The 18,390-nt window shown below is 39.4% G+C and overlaps 1 pseudogene; it reads right to left on the bottom strand.

Moving 5' to 3' along the window:
• The window catches only part of LOC136009061 (MKI67 FHA domain-interacting nucleolar phosphoprotein-like), a 51,162-nt pseudogene extending 42,464 nt beyond the window's left edge, over positions 1-8,698 (bottom strand).
• Positions 8,699-18,390: the final 9,692 nt, after the last annotated feature.

Below are 18,390 nucleotides of genomic sequence, written 5' to 3'. Positions count from 1 at the left end.
GGTTTGATCAGATTGAAACAAATGTCAAAGGGAGGTGGGCAGTTCTTCCCTGCTGCTGTTGGCTGTTTCACTGCAACTGATTCTGCCTCGTGGGCAGGACCTGGCTGGGGGCTGTCGGTCCAGTGGACTGGCTGGGACATGTGCTGGTCCTGCCTTGCTGGGAACCCTGCTGCCTTCAGACACTGTGCAGCCCAGCATCAGCATCCTGCTTTTCAGATGTCACAGAGGCAAACCAGTGACTCAGTGACCCATGAGTGGTCCCATGCTGTGCACAAGCAATTTACACATGTGAGGTAGCACAACTGTGTTGTAAGTTTTGAAGAAACAAGGGGATAGAAGTACCAGGGGAAAGTAACACACAGTTTGCTATGTTTGCACAACGTTTACTTGAAGATGAAAAAGTAATACCTAATTATTGGAATGGGAAAGGAGGAAAAGCCATACACAGTCTCTGTGAGAGTGCTCAGAGGCTATCCCACTTCTTTATTTTTATTCTTTGAATAAGAGCTTCTCAGAACAGACTTTCTGAAGGGAGCTGGTGCACAATGAGGAATACTGAAACTCATATACATCTTTTCATATAATCTTTTCATAATTCCAGTGTGGTACACAAACCTGTGGTAGAAGTGGGCAGCAGAACAGTTGAGAATGGGGCCATTGTGTATTTTATGTTTATAAATTAATTTTGTTTCTTTTTTCTTTCTTTTTTCCCCTCTCATTCTAATTGGAATATCTTCTTTTCTGGAAATTGATTTTTCAGTTCAAAGCAGCATTCAAAGGAAAATGAAAAAAGAAACTGAGGACATTTTGAACCCATTTACATACTTCTAAAGAATTAATCCACTTTTTCAGAGAAAATGAGGGAAAAGTATTTACATTTACTTACCTCAAAAGAAGCTATGAAAAAAATTAACACTTTCATCCAATTTTACTTATGATGCATTTCGTTTTTGCTGAAGGAAGTCGGCACTTTTTTTACCTCTGTCTTATAGGATGTACCTCTGTCTTATAGGACAGAGGTAAAAATATCTAGAATTTGCAGGTAATTGCATGAGATATGTAGGTATGTACTTAGAATACTTACAACTGCTGATGTAAGAGTTGACCTTGACTTGCTCTTTTTCCACAAGAACTTGAATTACTAAAATCTAAGGATTTTGGTTTTGCAGTGCTGATATACTTACCTGCATGTGAGCAATGGACTTTATGTAAACACTGTAACATTGCCAAACAACCTGTGACATGCAGTCATTTCTAGTTAATTTAAGGTTCAGAAATGAAGTCTTCTTCACACTGCTAGCAGCAGATCATTCACCTCTTAGAACTTAAAAAGTTAGTATTGCAGCTGCTGGTGTTGTAGGTATAAAATGTCATGATGCTCTCCTTGGATGTGAGAGTGGATATTAATCTGAAACTGCTTCTGTTGGTTGCTTAGGCTGAACCCTACCATGTGAAAATTCATTTATTTGTTTGTCTAAAAAGCTTTAGGATTGCACATTATCTTTATCCATCATAAATATTTTGTTGCATACAGTGTACTAATTATTGTTGAACTGAAGTGTTTTCCTAGCCCCAGTGGCATTATGGAAATTATACTTCGAACTGCATAATGTTCTTGGAAAGGGAATATAGACTTAGTAAAGAACATCATCATTTTGCTATAATGGTAACGTACCTATTTACATAATGATAATGTACATATTTACTGCCAAGAATGTTTGTTCTGCATTAGTGTTAGTAGTGTAGCAGGGAGAATTGTGAAATGGAACTTCGATTTGTGTCTGGTGGCTGTTGTCTTGCAGGGTCACAAAGAAGGGAGATCAGGAGATGGGGTGTTTCTGGGAAAAAATAAAAAAGGAAAAAGGAGTAAGGTTATGTGCTAAGCTTGCATTGTGTACGAGATCAGATCCGCACATGCCCATTTGCTTTCCTTTCTTCTTTTTTTTTCTGAGGGACCTTGTCTGTTAAGTAAGTGAAAATCCTTTGTGAGATTCCTGGCAGCAGGCATCAAAAAGATGCTAAAAGTCTATGTAAGCTGCATGCTCTCTCTTTGAACACATTCTCAAGTAATGCCACCATTGGAATCATTTAATCTGAGAGATGAAAAAGAAAAAAAAAAAATCTACATTTTTGGTCCTGTAAATCTCTGTATACATCTAAAGAAGTGGGAAATCTTACTTTTGGAGGCGACAGGAAAAAAAGTCAGGAGACACTGTCTGGTGAGCTGTCATATGTTTTCTGAACTTTTTGTAATAGGAAGAATTCTCTAAAGAGCCCTTTTCTTCACTCCTCTAACAAAGGCATGTCCCAGTTTATTAAAAAATCATACACAACAATGCTGCCTGCCAGGTTTTATAGCCCTAATGAAAATTTGGTCCAGAGCACAAAAAATAGCTGGAAAAATGCCTGAAATTTCCCTGTCGCAGATGTTTCAACAGAAGGTGCTTGCATGCCATTCGTTAATGTAACGCCATACGGGACTCGGTATGACCACTGCAATAACCAGTAAGTAACACACGCAGTGTGCGCATCACTGCGCCAAATTTTCCGTCTGTTGTGTGGGGCTTGTATCCTGTGGATTGAGACGTACCTTGATAAAACTGTATTGTCATTGAATGATAATATTTGTGGATCACTCTGCTAGAAAACATCCTATCAAGAATGTGGGAGGTCTGTGTAAGGAGTCGGTGCAGCTCATTGGCATTGCAGTCAGTTAGGAAGGATGGGAATGTTAGTATTTATGCCCGTTTTTTAGCCTATCTTTCAGATGCCAATTTACAGGAGCAGCACTCCAGATATTAAAGCACTTTCTCTTTGAGAGAGGCTGTTGAATTTTAATCTCAGGCATTATGTAATTAAAAGGGGCATGTGAAATACAGTAATTATCAATACAGTGGAAAAAATTACACAGTCATAACATTCTCCTGGGATAATTATTTTTTATATTGTAAGTTTAAGAGACGAATGGACTGAAAGGAAAAAGGAGAAAAAAAAAAACAAACTTGAAGTACACTGTACTCCATCAGCTCCAGTTTTGTATCCTGAAAGGCAGAGAAGCACCTAAGTAACCGACTACAAATATTTCCCTGTGCACACAGACAAATACTGTCTTCTGCTCTTGGGATGGAAGTGATGGAGTATTCTGCTTTGATTTGTGTACATCTGAAAGAGGTGGTGTGGCCTAGCAGAGCTGGGACTTGTGTGTACAAATCACCCATGCTGTGGTGAGGAAGTACATAAGAGCTTCTCAAGGACCAAACAGTCACCCTTACAAACATTTCCACAGGGGTTAAACCTGCTAATGACAAGGGGGGTAGGGAGGCTTTTGTGATTTTTTTACATTCTTCCTCTCTGTTCAACAATAGGATTTCCTGGATAGTTGCTGTTTCTTCTGCGCAACAATGACCAAAGGAGGGAAAAGTGCTGAGCCTGATTTGCCTAAAATTTGAGTTTGGGTTCAAGGTTGAGTAAGGGCTGAGATTCAACAGAAATAAGGCTTTTCCCATCAGCTAAGAGAATAATAAAGGTACCGTCAGGTTTTGTTAAGCATGTTACCAGATTTTATTCTTATCTGAAATGAATCTGGAAAATCTCTATGGGTTTGACACAGAAGCAAAATGACTGAAACAAATTCAGTACCTGGCTCGTGAAGCTACATTCAGAGAACTTGAGTTTATACCTCATATGAAAGACAAGGCTTTGTCTGTAGTGGTCCTAGTAAACTTATATCCTCCCCCACTAAATCCAGATAGGTTATTTATGTTCTTTCACTTCTTTTAAGTGTCACTTCTTTTCTAAGATAGAACTAAATACAGATGTTTCTAAGAATATGTAAACCATCATGAGTGGAAGTAACAGTGGTATCTCCAGACAAATGTAGATCACTATATCACAATAAAGATTGTACATTTTGTTTGCTAAGCACTATTGACGCGACAGTGCTACTGGGTTTGGGTTTTTTTTGGTTTTTTTTTTTTTTTTGTTATTTTACTTTGTAAGTGCTTTCATGTACAACTTTTCATTCATAATTCAAATCTTAGATTAGGTCTCTGCAGTGGGTTTTCATGACACTGTGGATCTGGGAGAATGCCCAGGACATTCCTATTCAGGAAAGCAATCTATCTTTAATGATCCCATAGCCAAGTTCGCAGTTGGGCTTGCTGCTGCTGCCAGGGAAGGAAGAGTTGGGGTGCATCCGGTTTTGGCTCCTTGCAGAGTCATCAGCTGCCCCTGCTGTGATGTCAGCAGCAGAAAGGACCAGGCAGCCCAACTCTTTGATGCTGGTCTCCATTCCAGTTCAACTCATGTGAACCATTCTTCCTGTGGCAGGAATACCCTGACCCTCATCAGGTTTGTGCCATGCCAATGTTGAAAGATCTTGAGTGTGCTCTGCCATCAAAGACAAGGTTTTCAGAGCTCAGGCATATCAATTGCACAGATTGTTCTGGGGACTTCTGCTTGAAAATTACATAAAAGCCAACATAATCTCATCATGTGCATGGTTAGCGTAATGCCATCTCAGTCTGCAAGAAAGGCGGAGAGAACTGCCTCTAAAGCCTTTGCAAAGTGAATCTCAAGAAACTTGCAAACAAAATGTAATTGTATGAATGGAAAAAAACATAATTATCTAACCTTTCCTTTGCTCTGGGAAGAGATCAGCATTATTAGGATAGATTAATTGCAGTAAATCAATGATATCTGTTGGCTGTACAATCATTATTATCTATTTTTCCTGGATATATAACTGATTGAATTTGCAAATCAAATTTCCCTGCACTGTATAAACTTTTTTTCTGGAAGTTAAAGTAAATGGTTATTACAGAATTGCTCTAAAGGAAAAGTATGGGGAGGTGGAGGAGGAGGAAGAAAAGCGAAGAAAAGAATAGGAAGTACCTTGATTAATGCCCACCAGGATGAATCATTCTGCAAGTATTTTGTTCTAGCCTGGTGTCTCAGAAAAGAGATGTGCTGGTTTACTCCCTTGAGCATGCATTTATTTGTAATTTGTTTTGCCTTTTGTAAGATTTCTTTTTGCTTTTGTAAGCACACACCTGCTCTATTTTCTCACTGGCTTCAGCAGGTAGACTCCTTTTTATATGGCCTCTGGAAGTACATCATTTTCTTCAGGTGTCTTAATGAACTTGGACAGCATTAAGGGGTCAGAAAAATCAGAGGTGGAAATGCCACACAAACCATACCACCTAGGAAGTTCCTTACCAAGCAGAATGATACCCCTATCCAAAACTGCAGAGCCACTAAAGGTGCCCTCAGCTTCCAATGCTGCTTGCAACTAAACTAACCAAGGACCTGGGAATGATCCTCTACGAGACTGAGTCCCCTTTGTGGCAGGTGTTCCCTTATGGTGGTAAATCTGGCAGCTACAATACTGGGAAAGTGCTGTTTCAAGAGCCCTGCCCCAGCTGGTTGTTTGCATAGGAGGATAAGTGCAAGGGCAGAGCTATCATACATCCGCTGTACATACGCTCTGGAGTATAACTCAGAATCTGTTGGATGAGTGAGGGCAAGCCTCTGGGGCAGGGTTCCTATTGCTCCTTCATCCTTCCTTCTGCAGTGGCTGGTCTCTTTGGTGTGACCCATCAGGAAAAGGCAAACAAGCAAAATCATCACATAAAGTACTGTATTTCCAACCCTGGCTGAAAAAAAGACCCAGACACCTCCCAGAGAAGCTTGACCTTGAACGTATCGTTCAGCAAAATCATTCTATAAGCAGAGAGGTTAAAGTCACACAACAAACCAAGGTCCTTGTTCTGTTCTCACTTGCAGGTTACAGAGCCTGAGAACATTTCTGATGTGTTGATTGCTTTTCTCTTTGGAATTATTTTTTCCCCGGTGTCTCTTCCACTCATTTGCATTTTTGATTATTATACACAACTTTTAGTTGTGATAACGCAATGCAGTTCCCAAGCTGTTCCTTATTGTGACTGGTTAGGGTACACTTTTTCTGTGGGAGTGAGTCTTCTAAATCCTCCGTGCGTTTATTTGGTACCTGTGTACTGCTGGTATGTAGATCTGCTTGGATGTTTCTCATTAGCATCACCCTAAGTGAGGTCTTTTGCACAAACTTGATGTCCATTCATGCGTGTGTGAAAGAGCAAGACAAGGAGAGAGTAAAGCGCGGGATTGGTTTCATTCATTAACCCTGAGACTGCCTTTAGATTTGCGAAGTCAGAGGGCAGCTGTGTTACTGTTCATCAACAACAACAACAAAATATTTACTCTGTGGCAGCAATTTTCTTCAATACACTGCACTGTGGCAAAGTCCCTATGACTCATTTTGACAAATCATAATTCATTTGCTGAAAGACCATTTGTATATAAGAACTACCATATACACACTGCAAATTGCCAGCTTTATAGGGCATTCATCTTCAAGAGCATATAAAGAATCTCATCCATCTCTTTGCTAGTGCAAGACTGTTCCTTTTAGGATAATCAATAGTTTCCTGTACATTTCTAGAGCATTCAAGATATGATGCTTTCACTAGTTATTAAGAAACTGGAAATGAGAACATTTATAGATTTTTATTCCATTTCATCTACCCTGCACTCAAAATACCCACAAATATTTTTTTTTACATCTGTACTTTGCCTACTTAATTCTCTGCACCCAAAAAGATTTTTTAATTTTAGAATTCCACATCGTAGCTCAGAACTTCCATCTGAAATAGTGTTTTATTTTTCTACATACAGGTGGCAAGCATTTTTATTTTTGTTCCAGCCAAACGCAACATCTGAAGCTGTTATACTTGGAAAATAATCTGGACTGCAAAGAGTTTATTTATTGGACAAGAAATGGATATCAAAACCAGAATCAGTTTTACCGAACCACCAAAAACATTCTAGATTGGTAAAGTTCATCCTTGTTTTGATTCTGCGTAAGACACTGGTATTGGTATTGGTTATTATAAAATGGCCTTATGGAACAAGTGAATCTTTCACACTAATTGAAAATTATCTCATAACAAATCATATCAACAACTGCCATTAGACTGTATGTGTATTTTCTTTCCACTCGCTTATTTTATATAATTTCTATTCCATCACTTCAGAACATCTTACTCTAGAAACTATCTTGAAAACTATAATATTACATCTATGCTATAGATCTAAGACCTCGGAGACCATCATTTTTAAGCCATGTTCCTGAAATCTTCACAAAAAAGCCTCCTTTATTGCTTAGATCCTAGTATTAAAAGGTTGGTAACTGAAAGGTAGATATGAGAAAGCGTGAGGGAAGAAACAATGGAAAAATAAACCCTGTGAATACAGTGTGTATCTACGTATAAGGCAGAAGTATGAACAAGTTCTGGCCTACAGGATAGTACACAAGGACAGTAAAAATACCATTAAAGAACAAGAAAAGTATTGGAGGTCGTATGCACTGTCCTAACAATCAAGAGGTTTTATTTGCAGTTTTTCAAATGATATTGCCTGTCTGATTTAGCAGTATTTATGTTATTCCCTGACTGTTTCAGGGCTGGAAGGGAGCAGATCTAAACTTCTCTGTTCATTTGGCTTTTCAAACATATGGTAATACCGCATGTACAACTGCACAATGTATTTACCCCATCTGCATATTGTATTCCAACTTGCTGGCTAACAAATGGTATATACTACATATTATTCCAGAGTTAAAAAATAATAGAAAAATTATACTTGTTAAAGAAATTTGTGCACAATGTTAAGGATAACCTGTTAGTATTTCTGGACTTAGTGCAAAGTTGGTACAGCTATGTAAGCAACTCAAACATTTAAAAAGGTTTAATACTGTTTGGTTGGTTGATGGAGCTGTAACTTATCTAGCCTTCATTTCTTTGGGAAAATTACTCTTCACTAACTATAGCAGTTGATTCTTCATGTATTTCCTGGAGGTGTTGCTTTCCACTGGAAAGAAACCTTAAGGCTGTCAAAACCAAGGCCTTTGTGTTGCAAAGCCACCAATGGACCATATGAGCGAGTCTTTTCTGTACTCTACCTTCCTGAGGCAACCACGTACCAATTTACCAGAGAAGTCTTTCCAGTATGGATGCTTCCCCTGCTGAAAACATTATAATAGCCTCATACCATATTCTCTTTTTTTTTTTTTATTCTGCATCATCTTTTAACTCATAGTCATTGTGTGACTGACTGACACTGCCAAGTCCACCTCTTCTGTCACCTCCTGCTTGTGACTTTACACATCCTAGCAAGCTGTTGGCAGAAGCAGATGAGCTGCTGTGCACTTCAGGTCAAACTTATAGGATTCAAACCTATGCAAACATGTTGGCTGGTGCTATGTGCATGCCTCCTTCCACTCAGCATCAGAGCTCACTGACCTTACACCCCAGTTAGCTCAGTGTCTGTGTCCTAAAGGAGCACTACATGAGACACCATGAAATACCATCTCCGTCCTCATATAAAAATGGATGGTGAGGCTTTCTTGAAGAGGTGTGCAAGGTGTGCTTCACTTACTCCTGAGGAGTGCTGTACCATAAATGTTTTCCAGTGGAAACCAGCCACCCAGCACTGGCACTGTCCCAGACTGTTCCTACTCCAACCAGCCACACTCCTTACTTGTCACTGACGGATTCGCGGTGTGTGTGCAGTGGATGACTAGTGGTGGCTTTGTGTTGCCAGGGCACGATGCCACAGAGCTGTATTTCCCCTCCACATGGCCTCCATTTGCCTTTTTCCGCATGATTATCACCCATCTGTTGCCCTCTGCCACGTGTGGGAGGGCAGCAGATGGGCCAGGAAACTGGAACACGAGAAAGCGAGCTCCTCAGAGAGAGGAGAGAAAGCGTAAGGTCAGAAGAGGGATTATCAGCCTAGCTCCAGGCAAAGGAGTGCTCCATGAGTGGGTAACTCACCATCCACAGAAACCCTAGAAAAAGCAATTAGGCAAAAAGAACACCAGTCAGAAAGCAACATTTTTACTGGCTGGAAAAGTTAGGAAGTTCTGTTTGAAGCTGTCACTCTGATTGTTTATTCTTTCTGAAAGACAAAGAAAAGGCTTTCTCTTACTAAGCCATCTTATGATACAAACCAATCAATCAAGGAATAAATGTCTTTTGCTTCTCACCTGCAGAACGATCAGTTTCATTCAGTTTGTTGACTTACCTGTAAGGACTGTAGTATTTATTTACCTACATAATACATTATTTCAAACTCATAGCATAAGACATACATAACAAATACAGCCATTTCTCTGTGTCTCTTCCAGTCTCCAGCTGTTGCTCTTTACCTTTGAGGTTACAGTACATGAGGCAGAGACCAAGGTGGTCTCTACAAAGCCATCACAGTGCCTTCAGCATTTGGAGTCTCTCTAATTGGCAAGGAAAATAACAGAGTCAAAGTAAGTGTTTCCTAACTAATGCTGTCTTTAGCTGCAGGAAAAGATCAATAACGGTTCAGGCATGTTGCCAGTGTAACGGATGTCCTATATGTAGTAACCAAGCCATGTTTCTTCAGCAGTAATTCTACTGGATCTTCATCCTCAGATGCTTGTTGACATTCCCATTGCTAATAAACATCCTCTTTTAAAAGTGTGTAGGCTTTATCTATTTATTAATTTATTTTTAACTGACAATATAAAGAATAACTTAGAAATAATTGATGTTTTAGCAGGGGCAGCTTGTGAATCTGTATCCTTTTTATTTGTAGCTATCAGTGTCATGCGTACGATTCCAGGGAGAAATTAAAGTTTATGCTCTGAAATGTGCTGATGCTAGATGCTGATTAAATGAATATTTCAGTGTCCCTTCAGCATCAGGTAGAAATAATGTATGCAACTCCCATAACCCCTCAGAAAGGACTCTCACAAAGTTTTTCTCTGAGAATATGCAAACCCTGTGCTCATTTTTGTCTTCACCTCTCTCACTTGCCCAGGCAAAACGCAGATAGGGGAGCAAAAACTTGTCTTTGGACAATATTTCTGAGTTTTCTTCTTAATTATCAGGATTTCCTAAATACCAGAATTTCTGATACTCTGTGGAGCTGTCATCGCATTGTGAAGCTGAGTATTCAGCAAATACTCAGTGCATATGCAGTATATCAGAGAATCAAGTCCTCACTCAAACAAAAGTAAATTCAAGGGAAATTTGAATCGTATAGAAGGGGAACTTGAGATACAGGTGGCAGGAATCTAATGAGGGGTAATAGTGTTCAATGGAAAAAAAAGAAGGCACAATTTTAATATGTTTGGAAGCATCCAATTAAAATTAGTGATATTTTCTTGAATGGCTGCATGTGTGTGTGTATGATAATTAACATTGATTAATGCTTGTGATTAAGGGCTGAGGATGCAAGGCCTTCAGCATTGAACAAGATCATGCATCTTCAGGTGTAGATGAATTGCATGCTACCTTCAAATCATATTGAGTGCTGAACTTAAAATTTACCCTGATTTACTCCTACAGGAGGCTTGAAGGAGCAGGCTTTGTTCCTTCACGATTAGCCGTAGCCACAGTGGAGCAAAACTGAGCTACAGGAGAGCTCTGGGTGTACCACTGCTCTGGGTGATTTGGGGAGAGGGGAGCAAAGGGGAAGTCCTGCATGTAAGAGTCTCAGCTTTTATAACCTGAATGTAGCAGAAAAGGGACTTGAATTTGTGTCTTCCTTGTTCATGACTGACAGAAAACCAGCCCTACATCTCCTCCCAGAAAACCTAGTTAGGACCCAAACAGAATATTTTCAGTGAAGTGTCTTTAGCAAATGTATTGGCATTGGACCTGGAGGCTGCAGGCATTAGAGGTGGAGAAAGACACAAAGCAAATACTAGCAGTCAGCTGGCCAGGGGGGCCCATTTCTGGCCTGGGGTCACTACAACTTGTTGACACAAGCCATTTTATAATGTTTTTGAAAAGGTGGAGTTTTTAACTCACCATGTTCCACTGGGAGAAAAAAAAAAACAAACCTTGAAACTCTGAAGGCTGTGAGAAAGCGGAACTTCTGTCCTCTGCTCAGCTCCCTGAGTGATTTCTGGATGGCATAGAAAGTCAGCCATGCTTCAGGCCATGTCACCACACAAGCCTCTGCAGCAACAAGAAAGTGCCTTGTCTCTAATCAGTGCCATGATACAAAAGCGAAATCTCTGGCATCTTCCCATGCTCTATAGTTAACAGAAATCTGTTCAGATGTTTGAATTTCCGTGCAAATACCCCCCTCAGCTGCAACAGTCAGAAGAGTGGAAAATACAGGAGACTCTTTGGAGAGTTAACACCCAGGCCCTGTGAACATGAAGATGATTATTTTCCTCTACAAGGCTTTTTCACATGTGATAAGCTTGGCATGTTGCCTTGGTTAAGTGTCAAGCCCTGAATGTTTTTGGTTTTGCCCTGGTGGTCCTGAGGAGTTACTGGAATACTTGTTGGACCTGCTTTATATCACTGTGTGCACTGATAGTGACATTGAGAAGAAACAGGTAGAAGAGTGGAAAGGGGATCTGGATTTTGTCTTGTTCAATTCTGATAGCAGTCTCCCTGTCTGCCCAGGCAGCCCTACAGCTTCCTTCAGTCTTTCTTTGGCTCCTTGACTGTGCTTTTTGCATTATTACATTGTAATCTCTTCTTGCTTTCCCCCCCCTTTTGCTCCCAAGGGAGAGTTGTCAAAACTCCTTATCTGTTGATGAATGAAAGGAATTTTTGTCTCCACTGCCTGGAACTGGTTAATGCAATTCTGGACAATACTGCTGGGTCACTGAGTCAAGCGAACAGCAAAAGTTTAAATACATAGAAAGAGTTTGTTTGGTGCCAGTCTGTATCGTCATCTGCAGATATTTTCTGCCATTCAAGGAAGTGAAAAAGACAAGACTGAAGGCAGTTGTAAAGAGTTTCTAGAATTGAAGAATAAACATTACCAAATTCTGCAACTGAAGCGTTGGCAGTGGGAATCCAAAAAGAGATGCTTTAACATTTGCACTATAAGGCATTTTCATTCTGCTGTTGGAACACTTTTTCTCATTACTGTTCATTAGAGTGTGATGCTAATCATATTGTTGTGTGTTTGGTGTGAGAAATGGTACTTCTGGCCAAATCCTGCTTATCTGAGTAAAAACAATAGACATTGTCCATGAATACAAGACTGATTAACAGCTATGCCGTCTGGCAGTGGCCCAATTCTATAAGGTCCTGTGAGTTCAGCTTCCATTGAAATGACACCTTGCAGAACTGGATATTAAAGAAATCAGGAAATACTTTAAAACTGAAACCTAAAGCCCAAGTTCATTTCTATTTTCAACATTTTTTGTAAGTTACAGTGCTGAGAAAAATCTTGATCCTGTCTTTGTTGAAACCAGTGGGAGATGGGGAAATGTGCTGTTGACTTCAGGGAGCAAGAGGCCAAGCTCTACCTGTTTGCTATAAACGCAGTTCTGCTGCTTCCTAATCTTGGGCTGACAGCTCTGTTTGGGACAGAAAAATCTTTGAAGAACTAGATAAAATGTATGTGTCTATGACTCCTGAACTCTCCATAGTTCATTGCTGTATCCATTACTAGTAATGATTACTCATAGTTGTGTTGTGTTAATAACACTTCCATATGACCATATGTAGTCATAGAAGAAAATCATGTATTTGTGCAGGAATGTACATTACCCCAAAGTAGAAGCTTCTCCCCAGTATTTGCACAAAGCTCTGCCTGGACAAACATGAACAGATAACCAGTGAGCAAGAATTCCTTTAAATGGCAAGTCTTGGCTTGGAGCTTGACTGAGGCTCCTAGAAGCCAACAGGAGTCATCCTCTGGATTGCAATGAGCTTTGTATCATGCCCTTTCTTCATAGCAGTGTTTGCAAATCATCTTTTGCAGTATTCACCCAGCTGAAATCATACTGCAAGCATATTCATATGGTATATTCACATAAATATGTGCTGTGATTCATAAACAAATTTCATTTGCATCTGTCAGCTATGGCTGGGGAAACGACAATAAAGAAAATAACAAAACAGAGAGAAAAGGGAGAAAAAAGTGACTATTGTGTGACAGTGAAAGGAAAAACTCAACTGCATTTCTTTATCATCCCAGGTATAAGGTAGCAAAGGTTTCAGAGGCTCCCTTAGGTCATTCAAGAGAGTTCCATGCAAAATAAGCTCTTAATTGTAGACCAAAAATGCCATTGTTTATTTCAGACCATGTCAGGAAAATGTTTCTACAGCAGCTCTTGTGTTTCCAATCTCATCTTGACTTTTGTAGACTGTCCTTTTTAAGCATCTGAACCTCAGCTTGATAAGCCAGTATGAATGACAATAAGATTCAACCCCAAAAGGTTCTCTGGTGATAGTGGTTGCATTGCAGTAAAAAATTGCTCATGAAGAAAAGTTTTCTTTGATGCATGTACGCACATGTGTGCACACACTCTGGAAAGGCTAATTTTAGCTTGAAGACAATAATTTTTACTTCTGCTGCCTTAGGAGAGTGTCAGTATTTGGTTTTATTAATTCTCTTTGTAACACTTTCTTCTAAGCTGACAAAATTACCTCTCAGATGATTCAGCCACCACTGGTTTATGAAAAAATGGCAGTAGATGTGGTTAAAGAAACACCTACTAAATCAATCATCCTTCTAAGTATGCCAGGGCTTGTAGGAAACCAAACAAAATCCTTGTCATCCACCCACCCAGGAGGAGTATGTCAGTGCAATCCACTGGGCTGGCTTATGTGCATTGTTGAAATGTTGTTTCTTTCCAAGCTGTGAGCCAGGCTTTGAAATGTACTATACATTTTAGCTTGTTCTTGTCAGAATCCTGTCCCCTCTGTACAGACTATGTATAAAAGCTGAAATCAGCATTCTCAACGGAGGCTAATTATTTTGGATTCCCAATTAAAGACAAATTAAATAGAAGACCTGATTCTTAGAAGGTGTTGAAACATGGAAAGTCAGGACATATTAAGACATCTCGGTTTAGATATCCAAAACCAAACTTCATTTCTGAAAATTATATCCCAGATTTCTATAAGCCCTTGGCCGTAAGGACAGAAGAAACCTTCACCGTAGTACAGATTCTCACAACACAGAATCTGTGTGAAACCTCATAGTGCCTGTCTTTGGTTTAAGAAACAAATGAGTTAATCATAAAAGCACATATCTGGGGAGTTTCAAACTATAGAATCATGCAGTCTTTGTACAGCTGGGCACTCATAATCAGTTATGGCACAAAAAGCAGAGAGGTCCTTATTGCTTTCCATATACATTTTTATTTCTCTCCAAATATCAATGCTATATTGACTGTTAATCTGAAAAACCTCATTTAATGTCAGCTTGCTCACAGTTATGAAAATTCAGGTAATGTATTCCTGCTACTAATTGTATTTGAGAAAGTGTTATTAATTTCATATATCAAGTTCGTAGTGGCCATCTGTTCCCTCCGAACTGCTGCGTCTCCCTCCATCTGCCCTGTTTTTCTTCTGCTAATCGGGTGGCAAGGGCTCAGATGATTGGGAAGTTTCACTCTGACTTTTGATTTGTCACTCATCATCAAGCCAGCTGTGCATTTTTAAACAGACTCTTGCAACGGGTGGTGCTGAATTTAAATCTTACTGCCTGGTTTTTTTTTTTTTTTTTTAAATAAAACCTTTTTTTTTTTTTAATAAAAAAATCAAAAAGAAGACAGATTGTATTTTCTACAGTGTAAAATGTGTGCTGCCACTAATTTGGCTGCATCTGCACTCTCATGAATATAGATGAAGGTACATGTCCAGGATATTATTAGGGACTGTGGAGAATGGGGAAGAATTTCAAGTGTGGCAAGACACCACAAGTTTCTATCTCTCAGAGTAATAAGCAAGAACATGCTATGCTTCTGGCTTTAGCTGATGCTAGATTGAAGCTATGATGTTAGTGCAGACCTTTAAAAACAGGTATGAATAGTAGTAAATGTTCACATGTCCAAGTGGGGAAAATTATTAAAGTAGAATGGCCTTTAAAAACTTTTGCTTCCTGTCTTCCCCCTGACATTAGCCACAACAGGGGTTACTGGTGATTACTGAAAAACTTTGGGATCTATGTTTCTTATTGCTGTGAAATTCACATTTCTCCATTATAAGAATGTGGGAATTCTCAGATAGGAGCGGGCTTTGAAGTCCTTGTGTACCCCCCATTCACAGAATTCTCCAAGCACTCCATCTCAGGGGGTAGCTAGCCTGTAGCGAGTGCTGGGAACAGGGAGGGCTGAAGAACATCAGAGCAGTCAGACAAGACTCAGGAATGTCCCTTTATAATTTCTGGTAGTAAAAGGATGATCAGAATTCTCGAACACAGGGTTTATCTCCTTTCCAAAATCCACATTGTCCTTAGCTATAATTACTCTAGATATTTCTGTTATCCATGCAAATGCTCAATTCCTTTTGACTGTTGTTGAAACAATTCAAACCTCAAGTGAAAAATTAAATATTTATGCCTGATACAGAGGGAATATTGAAAGAAACAATCGGATGAAATTAAAGCAGATGAACTTCAAGCTGTACAAGAAGAGGAAATTCCCAGACAATGAGATGTATTAAACAATGGAATAAAATTGTAAGCGATATTATGGAAGCCTCACCACTTGGCCCATTTGACATAAGGTCTGACAAAACAGCTGAAAACATGTGTCAATGGAAATGAGGTGAACTGGATAGTTTATCAGGCTCCTTCTATGTCGATTTTCTATTGTTCTGCAATCTGATTTATGAAATCCAGACTGCACAAGGACATTTGCAAGTAGGAATACATCATAGTACCTGAAGCATATGATACTGTTTTACAGCTTGGAGGTGAAGTTTGATGGCTTCTCTTTGCAGGGGTTCATGAGAACATTTCCTCTGCTTTGTATTTATGAGAGGTCTGAAATAAAGCTCACATGTGGGATCCTGTTTGCGTTAGGCAGAGACAAAAAAATAGACTTGCCAAATCTACCACCTACTCTTTGCAGTGTATTCTCCACACAGACACATACTTATCTTGGAGTTTTAGGTCAGTTCGCTACAGGAAGAGGAATTATTTCTGTACTGAAAGGTATTTTTGTCAAAGCCACTTCTGCATAAAAGTACATACAAGTTTTATATATATCTATTGCAATATTAAAAACATTTCACTTTTGTTTGATATTCCCATTTGAACAGTCGCAGATCTCTGACAATATTTAATCCAAATTTCCATGTTTCACCTGAGTCTTAGCTGCTGCCAAGAAATAGCACATACATTACCTTATACTGTTGTGAAAATGCAAATATAGGCCAACCTGCTCCAAAGTTTTGAGAATCTAACCAAACATCTCACTTAACTTGGTAGCACAGTCCAATAGCTAACAAGTTCTACCTAGTTTGTACGGGTGGGAGCAGAAGGGGGCAGGAGCAGGAGGAGGACTGTCACAATGTCCTCTGTCTGACAATATTACTAGGGTATTTGCCACCCTGCAAACATCCGTTCATCTAATCTTACTTACAGCAAATATAGGATTTGTACATCATTATAATGAATTGTATTCATAGGTCACAGCATTTATATGTGCAGGTGACCAGCTAAACTTGCAGTTGGCTATTTCCAGGTAGACTTGATGCACTTGTGGGTCTATCTATGATAACTGTGTGCCGCTTTTTGCAAAGTTTTGCAAAGATACATACCCAAATACTAGATTGGCTATGTGAGGTGAATCACTAATTAATTGGAAAATGAACCTAGTTACAGTCCAAGCCTTGCAAGTTAGCAAAATCTCCTTCTGGATTTCAACTCCTGCAAAAAGTGTTCAGTAAGCTAAAACTGAATCTTTATTCTCTTTTATCAGTAGGCATTGTTATGTTAACAGGTGCTATAAAAAGACATTATTTGGGAAAAAAATCAGTACCTGAAGGGGGCCTATAGGGATGCTGGGGAGGGTCTCTTTGTCAGGGACTGTAGTGACAGGACAAGGGGTAATGGGTTAAAACTTAAACAGGGGAAGTTTAGACTGGATATAAGGAGGAAATTCTTTCCTGTTAGGGTGGTGAGGCACTGGAATGGGTTGCCCAGGGGGTCTGTGAGTGCTCCATCCCTGGCAGTGTTCAAGGCCAGGTTGGATGAAGCCTTGTGTGGGATGGTTTAGTGTGAGGTGTCCCTGCCTATGGCAGGGGTGTTGGAACTAGATGATCTTGAGGTCCTTTCCAACCCTAACTATTCTATGATTCTATGATTTTATGATTCTAGGACAAAGCAAAGTAAGAAGCTATCCAGTTTTAGTTGAGAATCATAATGCTGCTCCTATAATTACCTTCTATTTGTCTGTTAATCAAACTATACAACTTTTTAATGCATTCCATGAACTCAAGCATTTTAATGTTGATACAAAATTATGAAGAAAAGCCATATCAAGTTGTTACTTCCTTATTCATCTACAATATGAGGTCTAAGTTGCGCTTGGTCTTAAATTTTTCAGTTGTGTCTTTTGTAAGGACTTAAGTGTATTTATTTCTGCTGAAATGAAGGGGCTCCATAACTGCCATTATTAACAATGGTGACAAAATATTTACCTGGGTTCATTACTTTGACTGCAGTCCACATGTGTAATCTCATTCTTCTGTTTATCAGGCAAACAGCCTGAGACAATCAGTGCCATAGCAAGTAAAATAAAAGCTGAGGTAAGCTTAATATCTCTTGTAAAAGCTCCCAGCTCATCATACTTCATCACAGCTATACTTAGTTGTGCAAAAGGAGAACTCCACCTGTCTTTCCAAAAATCCAGTTAGAAGTCACAGATATAGTAATTACGCAATATATTTACACAAGTGAGATGCAAAAGTAGGTAAAAGCAGCAGATGAGAAACCTTGGGTAAGAATGCTTGTAACAAGATTAACCATTATAGAGCACACTTTATCAAATAAATCTTGCCGAAATTTACAAAATAGGGAAGATGCGAAGTGGAGAGACCCACATGTAAACCTATTGCAGAAAAGAGTTTTTCCTTTTATACTTGACAAAATCTACAAAGGGTGGATTGCAGTACTGATAGAGGCGTGTCTGAAAGTGATTTGGATTTAGATGGTGACCAAGAAAAGAACATTACTAGCTCATCTGTGACTTTTCATTGTTCTTATCTGAGATTTTTCATTGCTGAATCTCTGACAAAGATTATCAGCTGGGGATGGGACCAGACAAAAGCATGCCATGCCCTAACCCTTTCATAGTCACATGGCTGAGAATAAGAATTTTAAAGGGATGTGTCTATATTCATTGAAGTCAATGAGTGTTAGATGTCCAAACACCTTTAAATATCCAGTTTCAAAGGCCTAGCCTAGAGGTCGTCTGTCCTTAAAGAATATGTTTGCTACAGGAGTAAGCTGATGCATCCACTAAGCTGTCTTTATTAATTCAATTCCATGCTTCCCAAAGGAGCAAAGCAATACTTTCCTTTCTAGGCTGAGGACAACTGATGAGTTTGG

The sequence above is a fragment of the Lathamus discolor genome, chromosome 2 (genome assembly GCF_037157495.1).
Source record: "Lathamus discolor isolate bLatDis1 chromosome 2, bLatDis1.hap1, whole genome shotgun sequence".
NCBI lineage: Eukaryota > Metazoa > Chordata > Aves > Psittaciformes > Psittacidae > Lathamus > Lathamus discolor.
The sequence above is the reverse complement of the archived record's forward strand: the minus strand, read 5'-3'. Positions and strand labels throughout refer to the sequence as shown.